A 12,179-nucleotide genomic window follows, 5' to 3' on the forward strand; every position below is an offset into this window, starting at 1 on the left:
TCGGTGCTGTTTTAGGTTATGGAGGTCGGTGCTGTTTAAGGTTATGGAGATCGGTGCTGTTTAAGGTTATGGAGGTCGGTGCTGTTTAAGGTTATGGAGGTCGGTGCTGTTTAAGGTTATGGAGGTCAGTGCTGTTTAAGGTTATGGAGGTCGGTGCTGTTTAAGGTTATGGAGGTCAGTGCTGTTTAAGGTTTAAGGTTATGGAGGTCGGTGCTGTTTAAGGTTTAAGGTTATGGAGGTCGGTGCTGTTTAAGGTTATGGAGGTCGGTGCTGTTTAAGGTTATGGAGGTCGGTGCTGTTTTAGGTTATGGAGGTCGGTGCTGTTTAAGGTTTAAGGTTATGGAGGTCGGTGCTGTTTAAGGTTTAAGGTTATGGAGGTCCTTGCTGTTTAAGGTTATGGAGGTCGGTGCTGTTGTAGGTTATGGAGGTCGGTGCTGTTTAAGGTTATGGAGGTCGGTGCTGTTTTAGGTTATGGAGGTCGGTGCTGTTTAAGGTTATGGAGATCGGTGCTGTTTAAGGTTATGGAGGTCGGTGCTGTTTAAGGTTTAAGGTTATGGAGGTCGGTGCTGTTTAAGGTTATGGAGGTCGGTGCTGTTTAAGGTTTAAGGTTATGGAGGTCGGTGCTGTTTAAGGTTATGGAGGTCGGTGCTGTTTAAGGTTTAAGGTTATGGAGGTCGGTGCTGTTTAAGGTTTGAGGTTATGGAGGTCGGTGCTGTTTAAGGTTATGGAGGTCGGTGCTGTTTAAGGTTATGGAGGACGGTGCTGTTTAAGGTTATGGAGGTCGGTGCTGTTTAAGGTTATGGAGGACGGTGATGTTTAAGGTTATGGAGGTCGGTGCTGTTTAAGGTTATGGAGGTCGGTGCTGTTTAAGGTTATGGAGGTCGGTGCTGTTTAAGGTTATGGAGGTCGGTGCTGTTTAAGGTTATGGAGGTCAGTGCTGTTTAAGGTTTAAGGTTATGGAGGTCGGTGCTGTTTAAGGTTTAAGGTTATGGAGGTCGGTGCTGTTTAAGGTTATGGAGGTCGGTGCTGTTTAAGGTTAAGGAGGTCGGTGCTGTTTTAGGTTATGGAGGTCGGGTGCTGTTTAAGGTTTAAGGTTATGGAGGTCGGTGCTGTTTAAGGTTTAAGGTTATGGAGGTCCTTGCTGTTTAAGGTTATGGAGGTCGGTGCTGTTTAAGGTTATGGAGATCGGTGCTGTTTAAGGTTATGGAGGTCGGTGCTGTTTAAGGTTAGGAGGTCGGTGCTGTTTAAGGTTATGGAGGTCGGTGCTGTTTAAGGTAATGGAGGACGGTGCTGTTTAAGGTTATGGAGGTCGGTGCTGTTTAAGGTTATGGAGGACGGTGCTGTTTAAGGTTATGGAGGTCGGTGCTGTTTAAGGTTATGGAGGTCGGTGCTGTTTAAGGTTTAAGGTTATGGAGGTCGGTGCTGTTTAAGGTTATGTAGGTCGGTGCTGTTTAAGGTTATGGAGGTCGGTGCTTTTTAAGGTTTAAGGTTATGGAGGTCGGTGCTGTTTAAGGTTATGGAGGACGGTGCTGTTTAAGGTTATGGAGGTCGGTGCTGTTTAAGGTTATGGAGGACCGGTGCTGTTTAAGGTTATGGAAGTCGGTGCTGTTTAAGGTTATGGAGGTCGGTGCTGTTTAAGGTTATGGAGGTCGGTGCTGTTTAAGGTTATGGAGGTCGGGGCTGTTTAAGGTTATGGAGGTCAGTGCTGTTTAAGGTTTAAGGTTATGGAGGTCGGTGCTGTTTAAGGTTTAAGGTTATGGAGGTCGGTGCTGTTTAAGGTTATGGAGGTCGGTGCTGTTTAAGGTTATGGAGGTCGGTGCTGTTTAAGGTTATGGAGGTCGGTGCTGTTTAAGGTTTAAGGTTATGGAGGTCGGTGCTGTTTAAGGTTTAAGGTTATGGAGGTCCTTGCTGTTTAAGGTTATGGAGGTCGGTGCTGTTTTAGGTTATGGAGGTCGGAGCTGTTTAAGGTTATGGAGGTCGGTGCTGTTTTAGGTTATGGAGGTCGGTGCTGTTTAAGGTTATGGAGATCGGTGCTGTTTAAGGTTATGGAGGTCGGTGCTGTTTAAGGTTATGGAGGTCGGTGCTGTTTAAGGTTATGGAGGTCAGTGCTGTTTAAGGTTATGGAGGTCGGTGCTGTTTAAGGTTATGGAGGTCAGTGCTGTTTAAGGTTTAAGGTTATGGAGGTCGGTGCTGTTTAAGGTTTAAGGTTATGGAGGTCGGTGCTGTTTAAGGTTATGGAGGTCGGTGCTGTTTAAGGTTATGGAGGTCGGTGCTGTTTTAGGTTATGGAGGTCGGTGCTGTTTAAGGTTTAAGGTTATGGAGGTCGGTGCTGTTTAAGGTTTAAGGTTATGGAGGTCCTTGCTGTTTAAGGTTATGGAGGTCGGTGCTGTTGTAGGTTATGGAGGTCGGTGCTGTTTAAGGTTATGGAGGTCGGTGCTGTTTTAGGTTATGGAGGTCGGTGCTGTTTAAGGTTATGGAGATCGGTGCTGTTTAAGGTTATGGAGGTCGGTGCTGTTTAAGGTTTAAGGTTATGGAGGTCGGTGCTGTTTAAGGTTGTGGAGGTCGGTGCTGTTTAAGGTTTAAGGTTATGGAGGTCGGTGCTGTTTAAGGTTATGGAGGTCGGTGCTGTTTAAGGTTTAAGGTTATGGAGGTCGGTGCTGTTTAAGGTTTAAGGTTATGGAGGTCGGTGCTGTTTAAGGTTATGGAGGTCGGTGCTGTTTAAGGTTATGGAGGACGGTGCTGTTTAAGGTTATGGAGGTCGGTGCTGTTTAAGGTTATGGAGGACGGTGCTGTTTAAGGTTATGGAGGTCGGTGCTGTTTAAGGTTATGGAGGTCGGTGCTGTTTAAGGTTATGGAGGTCGGTGCTGTTTAAGGTTATGGAGGTCGGTGCTGTTTAAGGTTATGGAGGTCGGTGCTGTTTAAGGTTTAAGGTTATGGAGGTCGGTGCTGTTTAAGGTTTAAGGTTATGGAGGTCGGTGCTGTTTAAGGTTATGGAGGTCGGTGCTGTTTAAGGTTAAGGAGGTCGGTGCTGTTTTAGGTTATGGAGGTCGGTGCTGTTTAAGGTTTAAGGTTATGGAGGTCGGTGCTGTTTAAGGTTTAAGGTTATGGAGGTCCTTGCTGTTTAAGGTTATGGAGGTCGGTGCTGTTTAAGGTTATGGAGATCGGTGCTGTTTAAGGTTATGGAGGTCGGTGCTGTTTAAGGTTAGGAGGTCGGTGCTGTTTAAGGTTATGGAGGTCGGTGCTGTTTAAGGTTTAAGGGTATGGAGGTCGGTGCTGTTTAAGGTTATGGAGGTCGGTGCTGTTTAAGGTTATGGAGGTCGGTGCTGTTTAAGGTAATGGAGGACGGTGCTGTTTAAGGTTATGGAGGTCGGTGCTGTTTAAGGTTATGGAGGACGGTGCTGTTTAAGGTTATGGAGGACGGTGCTGTTTAAGGTTATGGAGGTCGGTGCTGTTTAAGGTTATGGCGGACTATTTAGTTTTTTATGAGCATGGCCTTATTTCTATTACAGCATGTTGGATGACTGTCATTCATATTCCATTCACCCAGTTCAATGTAACATGGATAGGTTTAGGCTACTACATGATACTACATGATACCCATCACAACCTAGCCTATGAATGAAAGTTTACAACGTAGGTGCACAGGTCGAGAGACAAATTGGAGAAATTTGAGTAATCAAGGTGGCAGACAGTGACACACTCAATACAGCCTTGCACACTCTTGCCTGCATCTAGCTGATCTAGGGTGTAATCATTAGTCCAACAGTTGCAAACAAGACTTTGTATTGGACAAATTCAGGTAGGTTTATCTCCATTTCATTCCGTTTGCTTCCGTTTAAGAAACGTTTTTCAACAGAATCGTTGGAATGAATACACCCCTAATCACCCCCCCCCCCCCCACACACACACACACACACACACAGTTCACTTTCATCAATCAATCAAATGTATTTAATTCAATCAAATGTATTAATGAAGCCCTTTTTACAACAGCAGATGTCACAAAGTGCTATACAGAAACCCAGCCTAAAACCCGTAACAACAAGCAATAACAGATGTAGAAGTGACTAGGAAAACCTTCCTAGAAAGACCGGAACCTTTAAAGAAACCTAGAGAGGAACCAGGCTCTGTGGGGTGGCCAGTCCTCTTCTGGCTGTGCCGGGTGGAGATTATAAGAGTACATGGCCATTAAGGCCAGATTGTTCTTCAAGATGTTCAAACGTTCATAGATGACCAGCAGGGTCAAATAATAATCACAGTGGTTGTAGAGGGTGCAACAGGTCAGTACCTCAGGAGTAAATTGGCTTTTCATAGCCACTTTCATAGCAGCCACATACAAACAGCATCATCATTTTGTTTGATGTTGTTGTCTCACTTCAATGCACAACATAACAGCTGTCTGTGACCAGGCGAAAAATCCTTTCCAAGCCAAACCTTCATATCATAACCGCTAACCACTACACACAGCCTACATCGTTGTCACCATTTTAGCTGACATAGTCAACATAGCTACTAGATCTAACTCGTTAGTAAACCCGCTACAATCATGCAGTACAGTACAGTCAGCAAGAAGGCTTAGCAGTTACACCGGCGGGCCCCGGTGGCAATAAATTAATAAAACCAAAGGCTTACCTTGACTTGGAAGAATTCCAGTGTTGGATAGTCTTGGCCATCTAGTTAACATAAATAGCATTCCTATCTGTTTGAGCCGGGTGTTTGAGTAGGATAAACTATCTAGCTGCAATAAGTAGCTACAGTAAGTAAGTGAAATAAATACAACGAAATATATGTTTCTCTCTCTCTCTCTCTCTCTCTCTGCTGCTTCTCCTTAATTTTTAAAGAAATGAATTTGTTCAAAACCTGTTTAACTATTCTCTTTATCTCTTTGAGTAAACTACGCACCACATTTTATGCACTGCAGTGCTAGCTAGCTGTAGCTTATACTTTCAGTACTAGATTAATTCTCTGATCGTTGGATTGGGTGGACAACACGTCAGTTCATGCTGCAAGAGCTCTGATTGGTTGGAAGACATCCTCCGGGAAGTCATCATGGAAAGGGGATGAGAAGTGTTTTATGGAAGTCAACGCATTCAGATGAGGATAGAAGCTAGCCGTCCTCCTGCTACACCATGGTGCTACCCTACAGAGTGCTGCTGAGGCTACTGTAGATCTTCATAGCAAAACAGTGTGTTTTAATCAGTTATTTGACGACGTGAATATATTTAGTATAGTTTATCAAAAAATATAACTTTTTTAGCGTTTCGCAATTTAGATTTTTATGAAATTCAGTGAGTAAAATGGTCCTCCCCTTCCTCCTCTGAGGAGCCGCTACTGATGGAATTGCATTTCTATATGTGAAAAACTGTCACGTGAAAATTGCAGTTTTACTTTCACATGTAAAAATCAAACTTTCACATGTGAAATTCGAATTGGCACTTTCACACATGAAAATCTTTCAAATATTGTCACGTGTAGTTTCATGTTATCACATGTTGCTTTTACATAAATCATGACACACGTGATCACGTGAAATTCATGTGGTTTTTCCTTAAGGGGTGCTAGTCTTCCATCCATTCTTCACTATATACTGATCTGCATTCTTCAGTGCCAGTAGCCAATGAAGGTTCTCTTGATATCTTTCCAACCATTTCTTGCCCTGTGTTACACTATGTTTAGTTTGAATACAATAACGTTTGATTTAATTGAATGATATATTGTTTCAGAATGCTGCTTTTATTCCCAGCATGCACCTCAGAACTGAAGAACACTGCTGACATATGTCAACAATGAAATACACAACACTTAAACCCATCAAAATGGTGGATCCGAAGCCAAGCATAATCTTCAAGGCAAAGGACCAAACTGCAATTGGGAACAAGAGAGAGAACTTTCCCACACTCCTGTGAATTCCTTCATAAAGACGGATAATATTGACTAATTCTTTCAAATTACCCAAACATCATGTAGCCCTTTCATTTCAGCAGACGGTTTCATCTCCGTCAAGAGTATTTGCTGTCATATCATGTCTGAAACACTCCTCTGGCTTTGACAGTACATTGTCTTTTGATGAGCCATAAAAGGCTTGGTTTGATGGATGATGACTTGGGGCATCTCTCTTTGTTGTGGGCTGGTGATGATGGAGTGCACGTGAGATGTGAGGAGAAGACAGCACGAACGGAAGATGTCAGAGATTTTCTGGGGTATGAGTGTGTGTGTGTGTGTGTGTGTGTGTGTGTGTATGAGTGTGTGTGTGTGTGTGTGTCATGTGACTGGCAGGCGTAATTATTAGTCTGTGATCATTCTGAAATGATAACAAAGTAAACACAGAAAACAGATTCAATTTCACCGTAATGTCTGGAATAATAACGCAACATGTAAAATGTTGGTCCCATGTTTCATGAGCTGAAATAAAAGATCCCAGAAATGTTTCATATGCACAAAAAGCTTATTTCTTTAAAATGTGGTGCACAAATGTGTTAACATCTCTGTTAGTAAGAATTTGTCCTTCGCCAAGATAATCCATCCACCTGACATATGTCATATATCAAGAAGCTGATTAAACGGCATGATCATTACACAGGTGCACCTTGTGCTGGGGACAATAAAAGGCCACTCTAAAATGAGTAGTTTTGTCACACAACACAATGCCACAGATGTCTCAAGTTTTAAGGTAGCGTGCAATTGACATGTTGACTGCAGGAATGTCCACCAGAGCTGTTGCCAGAGAATTTAATGTTAATTTCCCGACCATAAGCCGCCTCCAACATCCTTTCAGAGACTGTTTTGTTCCGGAACCTATTTGCCAGAATCAGGTACCTCTCCTGGCATGAAAAATTATTTTCACAGTTTGCAATGTAAACATTGTAAGTATCATGCCCCTTTAAAAAAAACGTGGCCTAATGTGAAAATGTTGATTTTCAGCCCACGCCTGATATTCTAAGAATTGATTCAGCCCAGGTTTATGATTTACGCAACATTGTAGCCTAGAGACCAACACATGGCAGTTGCTGTGGTGTGAGAGAGAAGCTTGCCTGTATCTCTCACAGAACCAGAATGTGATTCACTTTCTAGGATCTCTCTCCCTCTCTCGTCTGATAGACATGAGCCTGTAACTCTCATCTCTCCTGCGTTACATTTGATCATTTATTTCTTTATTGAATCATAGCCATGGGTATAATGTTGTCAACGAACAGCATGCAGCCAAAACAGGCCTTTTGCAATATTTCAAACACAATTGTGGGATAGCACAGGTTGGAAAGCAAATGGCTCCTGCTGAAACAAAAATACTATTCTGTCTGTAGGCTAGTTGATCAACTTCCAAATAGGCCTAACTTCCAAATAGGCCTATGGAGCGAACAGCATTGTTTTTACAAACTAAAACGAAAGAGATAGGCTTTTGGCACATCGGCCATCGCTGGTTAGTGAGCTGCGAATCATTGGGTGAGTCAGTGAAACTGTAAAGCATTTTTAGGACTATAATATCCTCCTCATATTGTACTCCACACACCTTTTTATTGATCTCACATTCTCAGTTTGGCAGTGTCAAAGTAGCCTGACATTTCAATAATTTGTGCGATATTAAAAAATAATTCTGCAAAAGTCTCCAGTCATGTAAAATGACATAGAATTGCATGAAATGCGTTTATGAAAGGCTCAATTTTTCCCGGACCCTAGGCTACAATCGCCTCTACTCTTCTGCTCTAGTCTAGACTGCTACGCACATGGGACGATGTGCATTCAGTGATTTATTATAAAGGGGATTTTCTGGTACCTCAGAGCTTCCCAGGTCACCTCCCTCTCGCTGTTTTCCGGTACCTCCCGATTTACAAATGAAGCACATCTGCAGATCATGTGTAACCGCGCCAACTCAGAATCTCCACATCCAGCTTCTTCACCTGCAGGAGCGTCTGAGACTAGCCACCTGGACAGCTGATGGAACTATGGGTTTGTACAACCAAAAGAATTTCTGCAAAAACAGTCAGAAACCTTCTCAGGGAAGCTCATCTGCGTGCTCGTCATCCTCACCAGGGTCTTGACCTGACTGCAGTTCGGCGTCGTAACCGACTTCAGTGGGCAAATGCTCACCTTCAATGGCCACTGGCACGCTGGAGATGTGTGTTCTTCACATACGAAATCCCGGTTTCAACTGTACCGGGCAGATAGCGGTTTGCTGATGTCAACGCTGTGAACAGAGGGAACCGTGACGAGATCCTGAGGCCCATTGTTGTGCCATTTATCTGCCGCCATCACCTCATGTTTCAGCATGATAACACATGGCCACATTTCACAAGGATCTGTACACAATTCCTGGAAGCTGAAAATGTCCCAGTTCTTCCATGGCCTGCATACTCACCAGACATGTCACCCATTGAGCATGTTTGGGATGCTCTGGATCGACGTGTACGACGGCGTGTTCCAATTCCTGCCAATATCCACAAACTTCACACAGCCTTTGAAAAGGAGTGAGACAACATTCCACAGGCCACAATCAACAGCCTGATCAACTCTATGAGTGGGCGATGTTTTGCGCTGCATGAGGCAAGTGGTCACTCAAGATACTGACTGGTTTTCTGATCCACACTCCTACCTTTTTACATATCTGTATTCCCAGTAATGTGAAATCCATAGATTAGGGCTTAATTTATTTATTTCAATTGACTGATTTCCCTATATGAACTGTAACTGAAGTAAAATCTTTGAAATTGTTGCATGTTGCGTTTATATTTTGGTTCAGTGTAGCTTAGCTGTAAAATAATGCGTGTCTGCACAGTTTCACATTGTACATCCCTCTGATGTCTAATGACTTGTCAAATGTGTCATTCTGATAACCCATTCGTATGTAAAGCAGCACACTGTCATACAGTAAACCATAGCAACGTACAGTACAACGTACAGCACGCCGTACCATACATAACAATTACCTAGACCACTTGTAGACTACCATACATTGTAAAAAAAAAAACAATCCTGTTGTTTTTATGGTAACTTACTGGCAGCCAGTTACCTGTAAGTTACTGTAAACAAAGGTACAGTATATTACCGTAAATCCCAAGGAAACTTTGGTTTAAAGAACATTACCGTCAACCGTAAAAACAACAGGATTTTTATACAGTGTATCCCAAGTGTTTCTATACATATAAGCTTGATTTAAAAATACTGAATGTACTGTAGATATACTATTTATGTATTTATATATTCATGTCTTAGAACAGTATTTTCTTTGCTGTTTTTCTTTCAGCTTTTGAGTTATGCAACAGTACCGTGGGAATCCCTGTGTTCTTGATTTAGACCAGCCTAAATCCTGTATACATACCACAACAAAGCTGCTATGATAATGGGAAAGTAAACATCTACTTGGTGTCCATTTTAGCTTCTTCTATTAGATGGCTTACAGTATACCTAGCCAGTCTCGGACACTGCCTTGCCTGGTTGCCAAGTTGTACGTTTCAATACGACTGGGAGATTGTATTGTAATGTATCCTATAGGGAGGCTGTCAAAGAGAAATATTTGAGTTGTAATAGAACTCCTTTTGGCAGAAAGAGATGTCTCGAGTAACCTTCTGAAGTTCAGATCAATGAGTATGATATACCATTACAACAGTGCTATAGATCATTATGTATTGTCTTGTGTCTGATACTTCAGTGTCCTCTATCTCATTTTCAGTACATTTTAGTTACAGTCAATTGACTTTCGGAGTCTTGTTTACAATGGCTTACATCAAGCTTCCTGAGACTTACCGTTAAGTGGCAATATTAGATGCTATTATCCTCACACAATACTGTGTTGAAGAGTGGTTTTGTTCCTTACATATTACATAACGTATTATACTTAGGGCAAATAAATAGCTAAGTAATCGTATAACCAAGGTGAGAGGGTGATCCATACTCTTTAAGTGTTAATAAAAGGTCACACAGGAGAAATCAATTGAAGTCTTTGGGTGGAGAAAATTCACTAGGTGTTACTAGAACATTCATCGACGTTGTTCAGCGATCAATGTTCACCTTCACGTGGTGGTTTGTTGACTAGTTTCTTGAGGTTGTTGTCATCCCTCTTTTGAGTTTGGATAATGGGACAATAACCCTGATACTTAGCGATGATACTTAACACGAAGCATCAAAAGATTCGATGTGAACTTTTATACTTACAGTATGCCTACAGTTAACCTTTCAACTTACAGGTCAACAAAACTGAATAGGTAGTATGCATGTCTTTAAAAAGAATAGGAAGATTTATTGAGAAGATTAACAAAACATGGCATTGGACCTCTGATCTAGTCTCACAAATATAGTGTTCTCTGAAAAGCAGCCTGTCATTCAGCCAGGTCTTGGGTTAGCTGGGATCTCTGCTGGTTCCACAACATCTGTTCAGGCACCTACTCTGTTGATATATTAGCAGTGACTCGCACAGTAAGAGCTGGTCAGGTGTTTTCAGCTTGAGCCAGGAAACATCAAAAACACCCTGTGCTCTAAACGTTCCAGTTCAACTGAATTTAAATGTTTGAGTCACCAGCAGTTTTAACTGATAGTAAAACACACAGATAATGTCTGGCTGGCTGCTTGATTTGCAGGTGGCGAGGGATATGTCATACATGTCCCAAATGGCACCCTATTCCCTACATAGTGCACTACTTTTGACCAGAGCCCTGTGGGCTTGTAGGGAATAGGGTGCCACTTGGGACGCACACCATTTTTGCTTAGTGGTGTAGTTGCAAACAAACTGGAAATGTAATTGATTTCAGATGAGGGAGAAAATGAATGTCTCCTCATATCCTGACATCTCCATGGAAAGCCTGTTGGATAGAAGATAGAATTTTCACACTAAATCGTAGTGAATAAGGGGATTTGTGATGCTAATTCATTTTATGAATATTGCGACTTTGGAAGAGTTATGAAACAATTTTACATCTCACACAAGTAGCCTACAGCAGGCTACAAAAAAAGCTCAAACTCAGTATTGTGGCTGGGAAAAGAAAAGACACACACACACACACACACACACACACACACACACACACACACACACACACACACACACACACACACACACACACACACACACACACACACACACACACACACACACCCTCTGTACCCAAACCTGTTCAAGTGGGGAAATGTATTTCAATTGTACCGTGGTGTTGATGCTGATCTCAACCTCAGAGTTTTTAACCAGGGCAGTAGAATCACACCTCAGGGTATTTAACCAGGGCAGTAGAATCACACCTCAGGGTATTTAACCAGGGCAGTAGAATCACACCTCAGGGTATTTAACCAGGGCAGTAGAATCACACCTCAGGGTATTTAACCAGGGCAGTAGAATCACACCTCAGGGTATTTAACCAGGGCAGTAGAATCACACCTCAGGGTATTTAACCAGGGCAGTAGAATCACACCTCAGGGTATTTAACCAGGGCAGTAGGATCATACCTCAGGGTATTTAACTAGGGCAGTAGAATCACACCTCAGGGTATTTATCCTGGGCAGTAGAATCACACCTCAGGGTATTAAACCAGGGCAGTAGAATCACACCTCAGGGTATTTAACCAGGGCAGTAGAATCACACCTCAGGGTATTTAACCAGGGCAGTAGAATCACACCTCAGGGTATGTATCCTGGGCAGTAGAATCACACCTCAAGGTATTTAACCAGGGCAGTGGAATCACACCTCAGGGTATTTAACCAGGGCAGTAGTATAACACCTCAGGGCTTTTAACCAGGGCAGTGGAATCACACCTCAGGGCTTTTAACCAGGGCAGTAGAATCACACCTCAGGGCTTTTAACCAGGGCAGTAGAATCACACCTCAGGTGTTAACGCTGTGTAAGGGAGGCGAAGTCAGGTGCAGGAGAGCAGAGTAGAGTAAACAGGCGCACTTTTATTCCGTTCAACAATAGGCACAAAAAATGACATAAGTGCCCAAAACCACGGAACAAAAACTATAAAATTATCGTGCGTGAACGTACACCATTAACAACGAACAATTACACACAAAGACATGATGGGGAACAGAGGACTAAATACATGTAGATTGATTGGGGAATGAAAACCAGGTGTCTATGGAACAAGACAAAACAAATGGACACATGAAAAATAGAGCGGCGATGGCTAGAAAGCCGGTGACGTCGATCGCCGAAGGTCGCCCGAACAAGGAGAGGAGCCGATTTCGGCGGAAGTCGTGAC

Source organism: Salmo salar, chromosome ssa28, assembly GCF_905237065.1.
Source record: "Salmo salar chromosome ssa28, Ssal_v3.1, whole genome shotgun sequence".
Classification (NCBI taxonomy): domain Eukaryota; kingdom Metazoa; phylum Chordata; class Actinopteri; order Salmoniformes; family Salmonidae; genus Salmo; species Salmo salar.